General features: G+C 41.4%; 1 long non-coding RNA gene across 1 annotated transcript; it reads right to left on the bottom strand.

The window, feature by feature from the left end:
- Positions 1-1448: 1448 nt before the first annotated feature.
- Positions 1449-14523, bottom strand: LOC118768421. Its single transcript, XR_005004234.1, has 3 exons — positions 14513-14523; positions 13471-13474; positions 1449-1536 (listed from the first exon to the last, which is right to left on the bottom strand). It is a non-coding gene; the product is annotated as an uncharacterized LOC118768421 (long non-coding RNA).
- Positions 14524-14750: the final 227 nt, after the last annotated feature.

Raw genomic sequence — 14750 nt, 5'->3', positions numbered from 1 at the left:
CTACATTCACCCATACTTGAAAAGATGATACAAGATGTTGATGAGAGATTGACCAGAGAGGAAAGTGTTTGTCTCCAATCCTTTCATACGCATCCACCAGATACATTCTGTCGCCATATGATGAAAATAGCTATTCCTTTCTGCTTGAAAAAAGGAGGCGTGACAATATTGACGATAGACTCGGCTGTTTAACCGACTCGTCCCACACGTGACAGCAGTTGTTCGACATAAGCCCACAGTTCGGAAATGTTTGGACACTGCACGAGTGCGTGCAGAACGGTTTCGTCACTCTGACCGCATCTCGGGCAGGTCGGCCCCGTGTTCCTCGAGCCGTGTCTGTAGAGCTTATCCCGAAGGAGTGGCGCTTCTCGGTAGCACTGCCAGGCCAGGGATCTCTGGACGTTGTCAATGGGCCCTGGCCCGAAAGTCGTCCTGAACATGCGGGTCAGGTATTCCTCGTCGATGTCCAGGCTCGCCCCGAGCTCGTCGTCGTACCTCCCCTCCACTAATCCCCTATAGAATGCTTGGGTTGTGTTGATGTCACTCATGGTCGACCCAGGACGGCAGAGTTGCTTGAGAGCAACACGACACTCGCGGTGCCATTCGCACTTTCTCGGCATCTTTTTGATCCACGACTGCAGTTCGGTCATGGAGATGAGTTGCGGGAAAGCGTGCCTCACAAACGGCGACCACACTTGTTCACCGTCGTCTACGTAGAGCCTGAGATGTCGCAGTCTTAGCGCGTGTCTGAGCATCATCAAAAAAGCATGGCCAGTCCTCCCCTTTAACGGGTGTTGACAGCAAATGGATCGCCTGACCATCGGGACGCATCATTTCCACAAGACGCGAAAGAGAATGCGTTCTAGTTTGGTGATGGTTGGGTCGGGACAAGGCACGACGGTCAGGCGGTAGTAGATGACGTACGCAATGTACGAGTTCGCCACCTCCGCCCGACATTTAGGGACAGTTTCTCTCGGCCCATTGCCGGGCGAGAGTGGCCAACCTGCTCATTATCCATTCCACTTCTTCATAGCTGGCAGCTTCCGTAATATTGGCTCGAGAGACAATGCGTTCAGAAGCGACGAAAGGGAGCATCCCTGACGGACATAACGTGCAATATCTAAAGGTCTCTATAAAAGTCCATTTACGCGAATTACCGTACGGATGCCTGTGTACAAAGCGGCTATCCAGCTGCGGAAGACGGGGACCGAATCCAGCCGCTTTGAGGACAGACTCCAAGTATCGATGGTTTACCCTATCGAAAGCTTTCGATTGATCCAAATTGATCTGCGCCCCACCCGTGCCAGTTCTTTAACTACCCTGTCTTGATGTAGCGCATCAGGTGGCGGTCGTCATGGAATGTCGGCCCTGCCTTTTCTTGTCGAGAGTCGTGGTAGGCTGTGTAGGTAGACACAGATGTCCCCGTACGTCCTTGCCGGCCACTCGTACCGAAAAGTCGCAGGCAAAATGCTGTTTGAAGGCCTCACACATTTTACTTGGCTCGAGCAATTCACGCCCCTGTTCATCTACCAGAGACTGAATGATGACTTTGTTGCCCTGTTTCGCCTCTGCCACCCGGGCTTCTCTCGCGGCTCTAACTCATTCGTTTCTCAGAGCACGCATCTTAGCTCTGACAACACACCCTTCGTGTTTGACGTTGAAGTGTTGGTCGAGGGCCAACCTCGCCGCCAAAACGTCGGATAGATAGATAGATAGATAGATAGATAATTTAGATAGAGCGAGAGAGACAGATAGAAACATACAAACATACATACTTATATATACATACATATTTAGATAAAAAGAATAAACTTAAAAATCGGTATGCCAATCACGTAGCCTCCTTCCGACATAAGGACACAAGCAAAGCTACTAAGTTCGCTACCTATTCTTTATTAACATTTTGCTATATTTCCATCCCTTTAATTTAAGGCCTAAGAAGGATTACACTTTCACCTTTCTACTTTTTAATTTTTAGATTTTTTGTGTTTTCATTTTCTTTTGTTTTTAACTTTCTACATTTTCTATATGCTATATTCTCAGTTTTCTCAAGTTTCTTCTCTTATTCATTTTTCTTTAGTTCGTAACGATATGTTGTTTGTGCCTGGTGTATATGTTTGAGATATCCCTCAACATATGAAACTGAACTTAAAGTCATGTACTGTGTCCATTAAATTAATAAATAGTATATATATTGTTGTCTGTTCATTCTCGAGCCATGCCTGGCTCTTAACGCTGGACCTTTGCCGGTGAGCTGCGAGAAGCAGGAGGAAAGAGTGAGAGAATGTGATGGAGAAAGAGTCAGCACGGGATCACCATTACCTTACGCCGGAGCCGCGTGGAGCTGTGGTGTTCCGCTCATAAACAAACATCGCATAATCTGAGATTCGAAACCGCGATCCGTCGAGCGCGAGTGTGCTGCTCTAACCACTAGAACTTCTGCCTCTATATATATATGCTCATGTGCATCCATATATATATATTGCTCGTGTTTTCCGTGTTGAAGTTAAGCCCACCTCTGAACTTGTATCGAAATCTTCTACATTCCCTCTACCAACTGTTACCAATTAAGATGTTATATCTGATTCGGCAGGGATTTTACCCGCTTAACGCTTTGGACATACTCCTCCATACTGGACCGTCTGAAATCGCATTGAAACGTTTGGGTGTACTTCGACACATTGAGAGTGATGTCTGTTTATTTCTTTCCCCTGAATGTTACTCTCGGTACAAAATTGATCAGTGTGTCCAATCTCAGCAAAATCATAAAATAGAATCCATGTGACCATTTACATGAAAATATTCCATTGACATTTTTATCTCAATACGTTATATAAATAACCGACGTTTTATATATTATAATTTTACACACTGTTCAATTTTCTTCAAAATCAGTTCGTTATTTTATTGTGAATGATTTTGACGATTTCTGCCTTTCATCATTTTAATTTTAATGCTACTACATGACTCAGGCCTTAAACTTTATCTAAAAGTCAAAGTTCATTAAAATCGAATGAATTGTGTAAAAGTTACAGCCTAAAATACTAATCCTATGGGTGATTGCATACAAAAGGCCTATAGATTTTTTAAAAATCAGTGATCGATTTTTTGTCAACTCTTCATCTGGTATCAACTAATGGACATGAACTGTAATCACGTGTAATATTTCTACAAAATCGTTAAGAATGTCTGTATGGAAATGCCTATGTACCTTTATGCCCTTTTCAAGCTCTTTTGAATTAAATAAATACCTTTTACCGTATCCACCACCAAACATTTATCTAAAATTCATATTTCATTAAAATCGGATGAAAAATATGAAATTTACGGCCAAAAATATAACCCTTATGGGTATTTTGACGCAAAACGTCTATTGATTTTATAAAACCACTGCTCCGGCGCAATTACCATTTTTTTTCTCAACGTCATATACTGAAATCAACTCACTGCCATGAGCCTTGCTCACTCGTCGATTTTCATTAAAATTGGACAAAAAATGCAAAAGCTGCTGGGAAAATAACATCGTTATGGGAATATGCGAGGTTAATGAACAAATTTTAAAATGTCGCCATTGTTTCAAATTACGTTTCACATTTGTTTGAAAAAATGTGTGGATTATAATGGTGATCACCGATTTCCAAAATTTTCTTTAAAACATTTGTTAATGCGTCGTTCAAAAGCATTGGCCAAAATCGTTACCGATTGGGATTGGGGATTTAAAAAATCAAACACATTCAAACAATTTTTAAAGAGCTTCCTGCCATCATTTCCAAACGTTGAGGTGAAAAAAAAATTTGAAAATCATCACCAGAACGATTGCAGGAATGGCTTGTGGTAAGTAGCTGCTTGCCTACCTTGAGCATGTGCGAATCAGAGTTGTGTTTGATACTGAAGCTGTAAAGACGTGTTTTTGAAGCCGTCTTAAATTGAAGATTTTTGAAACTCAGCTGTAAGGTAAAACTTTTTTGGGGGTCTAGTGGGGGCCTGCTGTCTGCCACAATTATTGTTTACAAACAAGAAGTCCTCACTGGATTCTAGTCTACTTGTAGCTGAGTGAATATTTTTTCACTTAACTGTGAAAATTATTGTTTTGTGGGCGTATCCTGCCGCAAAATTTTGTTTGAGAATCGTGTTTGTCCAGGAATAACTCTGGGAATTTTTAGAAAATATTTCAACAATATTGTTCCTGTTAAGGAGTTCCTATGAGAAGAAAATTTGAATGATTTGCGTTAAAATTTTGGCCTGGAGTACCGAGTGGCCTTTGCTGTGTTTTGAACTGCTGCTCTCTCTTCGTCTCTCTTTTATTTAAAAAAAGACTCTTTATTGAACTTTTAATTTTTTCTCCTTTTTTGTTTGGGCTTTTTCTCTTAATTATTTTGTATTTTATGAAGTGTTTTTTGGACATTTTTATAAAACAAACATGGCAAAGAACAATGGAAAGTTGGTGGAGTGGGAATTTATACTACCCAAAAGATGATTAAAAGAACTTGAAAGTAAGACGGTGGTTTTGAGGACCTACTCTAGGATCCTCGACGCCATTGCCGTTTTCAAACAATATAATCGAAAGAGACATGGCAGAATTTAAGCCAGCTATTAAGTTTATCACTCGGAGGGTCAAATATGCAACCGTGTGGTTGATGTTTGACTCCCCAGAAATGGATTGTGAATTTGCGTGCCAGCTCCTGGAAGGCAATGAAATTTTATTTCTTCCCACTTATTGTGGGAAGAAGTTGACGAGGGCTTGGGTTTGCGGCTTTCCACCCGGTGCTGAGCCCGAGTGGATAGGAGATACTATCCGCCGGGGTCTGGGTGGCAGTAGCACCAAGCTCTTCAATGTAAATATTCTGCCTGCGGCTTACTGGGAGGGGTCAAAAGCTGTTTTGACCCTCTGGACCAAGTCAGCCGAAAGTCTGGTATTTCCAGACTTTTTGAGAATCGGCTTGTCCAAGTATCCGGTGATGCTTGAGGAAGCCCCCTCCAAGTTTTATCGGTGCCTGGAGCCTGGCCATATAAAAAAGAACTGTCCTCAAGGGCAAAGCAAAATCCTGGAGCGGTTAACGGAGACTTCTGTAGAAGAAGGAATGCAGGCGGCCGAAGAGACAGAGGATGCCTCAAAGAAGAGCCGCAAAAGGAAGAAGGTGAGTAATAATGGGTGCTCACCGAAGGAGTCTGGGAATGCGGGAGGGGAGGCACATGTTCCGGTCACGGACGAGATGCACCCTCCCCCATTCAAGAAGAAAATAGAGGAAGAAGAGAAACGGGATATTGCCGACAGTTGGAGACATGGAGCCTAATCGGTGGGGGTCGTGCCACTGGCGGGGTGGCGTGGGTAGACACACTTGGTAAGAATTGTTCCGCCAATGGTAGGATTGACTACCTCGTAACCGGAGGAGAAAGAACTGCTGTTCTTCTGTTATAGAGGGGGAGTGGTGGAAAAGGTGGTGGTAGAACACTACAAGGGAGTACCTTTGGCCTTCGCACGGTAACCCGAATGGCCTCCGCAGATGGCTGTGGAGTTCATAACGTTGCGCATGTTTCATAGGCTGGGGGGACTAAAAGAGGAATATCGCTCGTGGCCGGGTGACGCCAACTCGGAGCATGCCTTGATTTTAAAGCTAGCATGGGCGATGGTGGAGTACACGTACACAAGCGATGAAGAGGATTGACAAGAGGTTGAAAAGCCTCAGTGTTATAATGTGTAAGAAGTTAAGAGATAAAAAGGGAAGCTAAGAGAAATGGTGGTAGTGGTTGTGGGTGTGGTGGTAGTAAGTATTTTAAATCCCCTATCACTTAACGCATGATCAGAAATGCAATTCCATGAAATATTCACACTTATATACAGTGTCATATGTTCGGCGTATATATATATTACAATTATATATATATATTATAATGAAAGTACCAGGAGTGTAAATGTACAATTGCGAAAGTGTGAACTACACTTCAGAAGAAGGGATTATATAAGGCGTTACAATATTTCCACAAGCAATGAAATTGCTGCAACGTGAAAACAGAGACATTCTTGTCTATCCATGGAATATACCTGCAGAGCGAATCTCGTAGACATTGTGCCATCTAGTCCCAATGAGTTATCCACTTCTATTCCCTCATGGAAAGTCCGGATGGCACTGTAAGATTCTATATGTGGCGAAACGCAGAACATCCGCTCGCAGACGACTCACGATGTAATTTAGGGTTGCTGATTGCAGTAACTTGGGGACCATCAGGCCCAGTTGCTCGTAGAGCAGTACAGTGGACTTATGGACTACCTGCAGAGAGGAGCTTTGAAGAAGTGAACACTGTAGGAGGTGAAATCTATGCAAGATTTAAAGATGCGTACATATGACTTGGTCTTCTCCAAAATTATGTGATGTTGGAACATGCCATACTAAAGGTGCTGCATATCGGATGGCATTTCAGCCGCGTATCACGTTTGTTGTGCTTTGCACCTATTCAAATCCTTCAAATGTCCTTCGCCTGAGGAACACTCACAAGAATACCATGATGGTAGATTATGCTCAGCGAGGTTTGAATGCATACTCTACACTCTATAAATTCTATGCAAATTGAAAATGGCATTAGAGGTCTTAATATTGGCTTGTCTGAACCAGTTCGAGTGTAACGGGTAGGGCATAAACATGACATGAACCACCCCGGCATTGCAACCGTTACCGATGAACAGAGAGTGATCGCTGATGCAGTCATTGAAGACAGTTGATAAGAAAAGGTGAGGTGAGGTGCTGGAATGTTCCTGCTTCTATGCAGAGGTTCCTGGAGGTTGGGACAAGAATTACATATTTAATACGCTGATCTCACATCTACGAAGGAGACGAAGGAGAAACTATCAAGTGGTGCGTGCAGAAGCATAGCTTCAACATTGATGTCTGGTGGAGGGACGGTGCACAGTTTGCTCAAATTTCCCGTTCCTCTGTTGGAAACTAGCTTTTGCAGTGTACCACCCAGCTCTGACCAGAAATTATTTGAGAAATTTGTATTTGATCATTATAGATGAGGCTTCCATGATCCCTCTGTATGCTTTTCCTGCTAATGACAAAGCTCTGAAAGAAATCACTGGCAACAATGAAGGTTTCGGTTGAAAAGTTGTGCTCATTGGTAGAGACTTCAAGCAAGTTCTGCCAATATTGCCAAGAGGAACTCGTGAGGCAGTAATTCAGATCTCCATTAAGAACTCTCCTCTCTGGTTACACTTCAGACATTTATATGTTGAGCCAAAATAGAGCAGTAATAGATCGAAGACAATTCGCAACATGGCCACAACACCTTGATAATTGTTCCGCAGCTCTTATGCAAGATCCAGGTGAGTCAGTGATGTAAACGTGCTATGTGATTCATGCTTTAATGGGTCGCTGATAAATGATGCTTTTTGGCAATGCCCCTCAAGAACAAAGAACAAGTAGAGTGATCCTCTCACCAAAAGGTTCAGACTGCTTAAAGATAAACGAAGGGGTTATGGATAAACTCCCAGGTGACCAGTGCTTTTATTACATGATGGATAAGGTCTTCACAGATGACCTGCTGAAGCTGAGCGATATCCACTGGAATTTCTGATTTCATGGACACCATCTGGAATGCCACCTCCTAGATTGCATTTGAAACCTGACTCCATAATCATGCTCCTGAGGAATATTTCAATTGAAAATGGTCTCTATAACGGAACAAGACTGAAAGGGGAAGCCCTCCATCAAGACTCCATTGAAGCCTCAATAATAAGTGGCACATTGATCGGGAGACGTATTCTCATTCACAGAATAAGGCTGGTACTGAGATACCAAACCCCGTTCGCTTGACAATTGCAATGACAATCAATTAATCGAGTGGGCAGACATTTGATAAACTGGAGCTATTCTTGCTTGAACCTGCGTATTAATGGTCAGCTATATGTTGTTTCCCAAGGGCTCACAAACATTATCTGATATAAAGTTAAAGTTATCAACACTGACAAACAAGGGAAAAGAAGAGGGAGAAGTTACGCGAACAACACAATCTGTAACGAAGTATTGGATTGAAAGGTGTACGCAAATTGAAATATGTATAAGCTCTGATGCACCGCCTTTCTTATGAACTACCAACGATGTGGCTTTCAGACGATGCCATGTTGCATTAAATTTTCAACCCTATGTTTTACCTATAAAATAATTTTTTTACTATAATATTTTTGTTTTCTTGATATGAATTTGTGGCCATGTAAATTTTAAAGTGTAATTTTTCTCTCTATGGGGTATATGGAAAAAATATTAAATATTTATTTTATGATTGCTGTGTATTAAGTCTATAACATCGTACATGAAGTATATAAAGTACATATATAAAGTGCATTAAGTAATCATCGTATTTCAGTTTCCTTCAATTTTCATTGAATAGCAGATGAGAAACATTCTTTTCATACACACACAACACAGTCTACGATTTCAGATTTTTTTGATAAATTTTTCAGGAGTCACCGAAAAGTTTTATAATTAATTCCGTGGAATATTCATGGATCCCGCTACTGAAATAATAAATGTTGAGTATTAAGAATCAGATAAAGTGAGAAAAGAGGACAATGAGAGAGAAGGGTGAGACGATGATGACAATCAATATTATGATCGTGATGATGATGACGAAGATGATGATGATGATGATGACAGCGATAATGTCCATCATAAATACGATGTTGAATGTTGAGATGAGGATGAATATGACGAGAAAGCGGATGAGAATGTTGATATTGATATTATCCCTGAATATTCTAACAATTCAGATGAAAAAGAAGAGGAGGAGAACAATGGGATGAGGATGAAATGAAGAATTCCTGCAGATTACTCAATAGTTCAACGAAGGTATTTTCTTTTTCGTTGATCTTTAGCTTCATGTTAACATCCACTGGGCAGCTGATTTCCACAAGTGTACACAGTTTCTCTCCTCAATCCCAAATCACCATGTCAGGTCTATTATGTTTACATTACATTGGGATTTCCCCTGGGACATTCCGGCAGCACTCCATTTTATTGGTAGCGGTTTTAGCTTGCACCATATTGTGGGATTATATTTCTTTATATTTGGAATTAACCTTCCGACGGATTTCAATATACAGTGTCCTAGCTACATCATGTCACATCGGTAGATATCATGATGACATTTTCGGACAACTGCTTGTAATATGGGTGATATCTTCAGTGTTACCGCCACGTAATCTGCATCGGCTGTCACGCTTTACTGTTTTGCCTGCCTCTTTGTCCCTTTTGTGCATTAGGTATTGGTTGATATTTCCTGTTCCTGGATTGCAAACGGATACCCTTCAAATTAGGAGATAGTAATCCGGTTTTTGGACCATGTATATATGTACGGATGAACCTACCTTTTATCTCTTCCCTGTGCTAGCCAGTATAAGGCGACCATACTGGAGTATCACATTAAAGAGTATTACTCGAACAAATCGAACTCATTACTTATTTTTATAAAGTTTGCTATTTATTCTATCAGTCCCTTTTGCTGAAGCGTTAATTTGCAGAGACGCAAAGAGACCACCACCTTTGAGCTTGTGTTTGTCCCCTACCATCTCTTGACAATATATATGTATATATATCTAATACATCAAATCCGTTCTGTCTGTCTGTTTGTGCGCTTATAACTCGAGTATTTGTCATCCGATCGCACTGAAATTTTAAACATGGACACATGAGAGAGCAGGGCGTTCCGTAATCTAAAAAGATTTTCAAAATTGCTGGTTTCAAAATAAGAATCGCTATTTTTGTAATCTTTTCGTCCTGTTTTTCCGCCATTAAAAGCAACGAGCTTGTTCAGAGAGCCAGCACATACCATTTAGCTAGCAACAAGTGGGGTACATGATGACAGTCAGCCAAAACCATCGCTATGCTGTCTCTCTTCTTTCCTCTCTCTGTCTCTCTTATGATGTCTGATTCCACTTGAAGTTGTATATATATTATGTTAAGATTCGTTTTCAATCATTTATCCTTATGGAGAAGAAACGGACAAAAGTAACCACCACATACAATAAACAAACATCTCCACTACTTTACACCGTCCAAGTTAACCCTCTTCACTTTTGCACCTGACATAAAAAACTACGCAAAAAAGAGAAAGATCAATTGCTATTAAAACAGGTAAGATTTTGGTGTTAATAGCCTTAACATTTAGTTACAGTTTCTCATTCAAACAACATGATGGGTAGCATTTTCGAATTAAAACAGTAGGGTTTTTGAGGGAGATTTGGCTGCTATTTCCCCTAGCTACATTGTAGAGGTCTACTTCATTGGCTCATACATAAATATATACATACATATATACATAAAATCGAAATAAAATATTTAAAGCAGCTGTCGTCAAATAGAAAAGCCAAGGTCGACAGCTATTATTTTCCAGGAACGCTGCCGTGATCTCTTTTAGAGAGACTTAGTAATTTTAATATTTCTATTATTGAAAACAAGTGGATGTATTCCACTGAAACTAGGTAAATAAAACCTTCGAACAGAGATTGTCAGAAGCGACACCTACTGGTCTGACTACGCTACATTGAAAAGGGGCAATACCCCGAAACGCGTCTGTAGCTGTCGATCAAGTAGTGTGGAGCGACTGACCTCCCTTGTTCGAAGGTTATATGGATACAGTTTGTGTATCAAATAGCTAACTTAAGGCGATGGCCTCATGGAGCTAATAAGCGGACAGCTTTATTCTCATTTGTATAAGAATGCCATATTAGTATGGCGATAACTATTATTCTATATTTTATTTTTCATATACTATCTGCTGTGAATAGCAGAATACACCTAATCTAATATTAATAATAATAAGATTAGTAATAACTGAATATTATATGTACTTATGGATGTAGATGTGTATGTATGTTTCAGTATATATTTATATATATAGAGTGGATGTATACTCACCGCTCATGTCTCTTCGAGACATTTAGAAATTTAATATTTCTATATATATATATATATATGTATATAATAATAAATATTAGGGAATGAATCCAAATTTACAGGGAAAAATCAGATTTCACCGACTTTAATCGAGCAACTCGACCCCGGGACTTATTCGTTGTAAGCCCAGTACTTATTGCATTGGTCTCTTTTGCCGAACCGCTAATTGAGGGTACATAAACACACGAGAATCGGTTGTCAAGCGATGTGGGGGGACACAAACACAGACATACACACGCGCATACACACACACACAGACATACAAACACACGCGCGCACACACACACACAGACATACACACACATATATATATATATACATATATACGTCGGGCTTCTTTCAGTTTCCATCTACCAAATACACTCACAAGGATTTGGTCGGCCCGAGGCTATAGTAGAAGACACTCACCCAAGGTGCCACGCAGTGGGACTGAACCCGGAACCATGTGGTTGGTAAACAAGCTACTTGCCACACAGCCACTATATATATATAATTATGTATAACCATATATGTATGTATGTATATATATATATATATATACATATGTATATATATATATGTATGTATATATATATTATATATATATATATATAATTAATTATGTATAACCATATAGTGTGTGGTATGTATGTATGTATATACATTTATGTACATGAAGCCCACTTACAACTGCAGCCGTCTATTACCAGCAAAGGTTTTAGTTGCCAATTTGGTACAAGACATTGTAGATCTTTAGCTGGGCCAAAAACTCACGTTCGATCACAGAACCAGTAACAGTTAAGCTTCGTGTAATGGCCATACTCGATAACGAGGGAGCAGCCATAATATATATATATATATATTCAAATTGGTGTATTTTGTTTATTTTATATTCATATTTATAATTATTATTGTACTTGATAATCTCTGAGGAACCCTGGAGATATATACAAGTACCTCATTGTCATCTGCCTATTACCTCAATACACTTGATTAATAAAGGCAGAATGAGATACTTTTATCTATGGGCTGAAACAGCTGCAAGTTATTTTACTAATTTATATTCATGTTGTTCAATAATTACTTGTATCCTTTTCTTATATGCTATATGTATGTATGTTATTATAATTATGTATGTTATTATAATTAGTTTAGTGTTCGATTCGACAGTCTTCCGGCAGCTCCTGCAACCAAGCTGGTGCCAAACGTAATGCTCTGCACTCCTTTGGACTACATCAGCAAGGTCGAGAGAAGAATCCTGACGATTGGGCTACCCGGGATTTTCTTATTTCTAGCCCAGGCCTGCGCAAAACTGGAGAAGACACTTCAGTGCTGCTGTAAAAAGTGGCAGAAAAAATACGGGAGGTAAAGTCACGAGTGATAAGTCCATTCAAATTGGCGTAAGATATGGGCGCTACGGGTCACCTCTGACGGTGGGAGGGACCTCCGTGTCCCATTGGTTTGCTACTGCCCACCTCAAGCTGGGCAGCCCCCAGTTAATAAGGTGCTGACCCGCCACAGGCCGCCTGCTTCATTGGGTGCTTGGAGCTAAGAGTTTGACTTGAAAAGCGGCATGCAGCCTCTGCACCAGGCAAGCAGCTAAAAGACAAGAAACCACCCGTCCTGCGGTTAGCAAGCTGGAATGTCAGGACACGTGCCCTGGAATATCTGATGATCTACTCAGGGTTGAAGACACAAGAAAGACGGCCATCATTAACCGTGAACAAAACAGGCTTAACATAGACATTGCTGGGCTGCAGGAGCCAAGAATCCCTTCAAACGGGAAAGTCAAAGAACAGGATTTCACCTTCTACTGAGCATCTATGCTCCCACTCTCTACAGCCCAGAGGAGACCAAGGACCAGTTCTACATAGATCTCAACTGTGTCATTAAAAATATACCAACAAATGAAAACATCTACCTTCTCGGAGATTCGTGGCCCATTTGTGTTGGACACCTTGATATTGACAACATGAATGACAATGGTCAGAGGCTACTTGAATTTTGCACATACCATGCGCATCACTAACACATTCTTTGCCAACAAGACATCACACAAGGCATCTTGGAGAAATCCAAGATCTCACCACAGGCATCAGATGGATCTCATCATTGCACGAAGATCCTTTCTGAATTCTGTTCACCTGACCCGTAGTTACCACACAGATCACTCACTAATTGGAAGCATGGTGATGATCCTGCCTAAAAAAGTCCATCACTCCAAGAAAATGGGCTGACCACGCATTAACACTGCTAGAATCTCGGATCCTACACAGCGAAAATGTTTTGCTGTTTCTATCAAGGTTGCCCTCAGTAGCTGCCCAACCTCCTCTGCTGAAATTAGGTGGAATTATATCAGGGAAGCTTTGTATACCACATCAATAGATACTTTCGGCATGAGAGAAAGGCAAAACCCAGATTGGTTCAGTGCTGGGCTCTCAGAGCTGGAACCAGTTATCGAAGCAAAGCGTGCAGCTCTGATGCAATACAAGAGTGATTCTTCTACAAAATCACTCGATGAAATCTGAAAGGCAAAAAATATAACCCAACTGACAGCCAGACACTGTGCAAATAGGTATTTGGCAGGAAATCTGTCAGAGTATCCAGTCAGCTGCCGACAGTGGCGACACCCGGTGGGTGTATGCCGGTTTGAAGAAGGACCCTCGGCCCATCCGCAACCAAGTCAGCCCCTCTGAAATCAACTACTGGATATCTCATCAAGGACCAAAGCAAGAAAATGGACAGATGGGTGGAGTACTACCAGGATCTCTACTCATGGGAGACCACGGTAGCTGAGGCTGCAATCGAGAATGTCAAGATCTTGCAAGTCATGTGAGAACTTCACAGTCCAACATCTATAGCAGAGCTCAACAAGGCTATTGACTCCCTAGCAAGTAACAAGGCTCCGGGAAAAGACGGCATCCACTCAGAGATAATCAAAGCCGGCTAAAACACCATCCTGCTTCGGCACCATCATGAGCTTCTGTGTCAGTGCTGGGAAGAGCGTACAGTTCCTCAAGATATGCGGGATGCTAACATCATTACGCTTTACAAAAACAAAGGTGACTGTGGTGATTGTAACAATTATCGTGGAATATCTCTTCTACGTACTGTTGGAAAGACCTTTGCTCGCGTTATCCTGCCCAGGGTACAACTGATTGCTTCTCGAATTTATCCGAAATTGCTGTGTGGCTTTAGAAAGAGCAGATCAACTATTGATATGATATTCTCCATACGCCAACTTCAGGAGAAGTCCAGAGAGCAGAAAATACCATTCTATATGGCCTTCATTGGTAAGTAGAAAAGGCCTCTTCATCCTACTCCAAAAAATCGGATGTCCACCAAAGCTGCTGAGGATCATCAAGTCTTTCCATGATGATATGCAAGGCACCATACAGCACAATGGTTCAACAACAGCCGCCTTCCAAATAAAAACGGAGGAAAGCAAGGTTGTGTCCTTGTTCCTACATTGGCATCTTCTTCTCGCTATTGCTCTCACATGCCTTTCAGACATCAGATGATGGAGTGTTTCTGCAGAGTAGAAGTGACGGGAAACTGTTCAATCTCTCGCGCCTGCGTGGCAAGACCAAAATCAGAAGCGTCCTGCTCAGGGAAATGCTATTTGCTGATGATGCCGCTCTGGTATCACACACAGAAGAAGCCCTAAAAAGGCTCATCAGCTGTTGTGAGCAGGCATGTAACGATTTTGGCTTAGCTATCAGCCTCAAGAAGACCAACATCATGGGTCAGGCTACTCCGGACATCCGAAACACACATATTGGAGACCACAGATTACAGGAGGTGGAGACATTTACCTATCTTGGC

The sequence above is a fragment of the Octopus sinensis genome, linkage group LG29, assembly GCF_006345805.1.
Source record: "Octopus sinensis linkage group LG29, ASM634580v1, whole genome shotgun sequence".
Lineage (NCBI taxonomy): Eukaryota > Metazoa > Mollusca > Cephalopoda > Octopoda > Octopodidae > Octopus > Octopus sinensis.
Note: the sequence above shows the minus strand (reverse complement) of the source record. Positions and strands in the feature narration are given on the sequence as shown.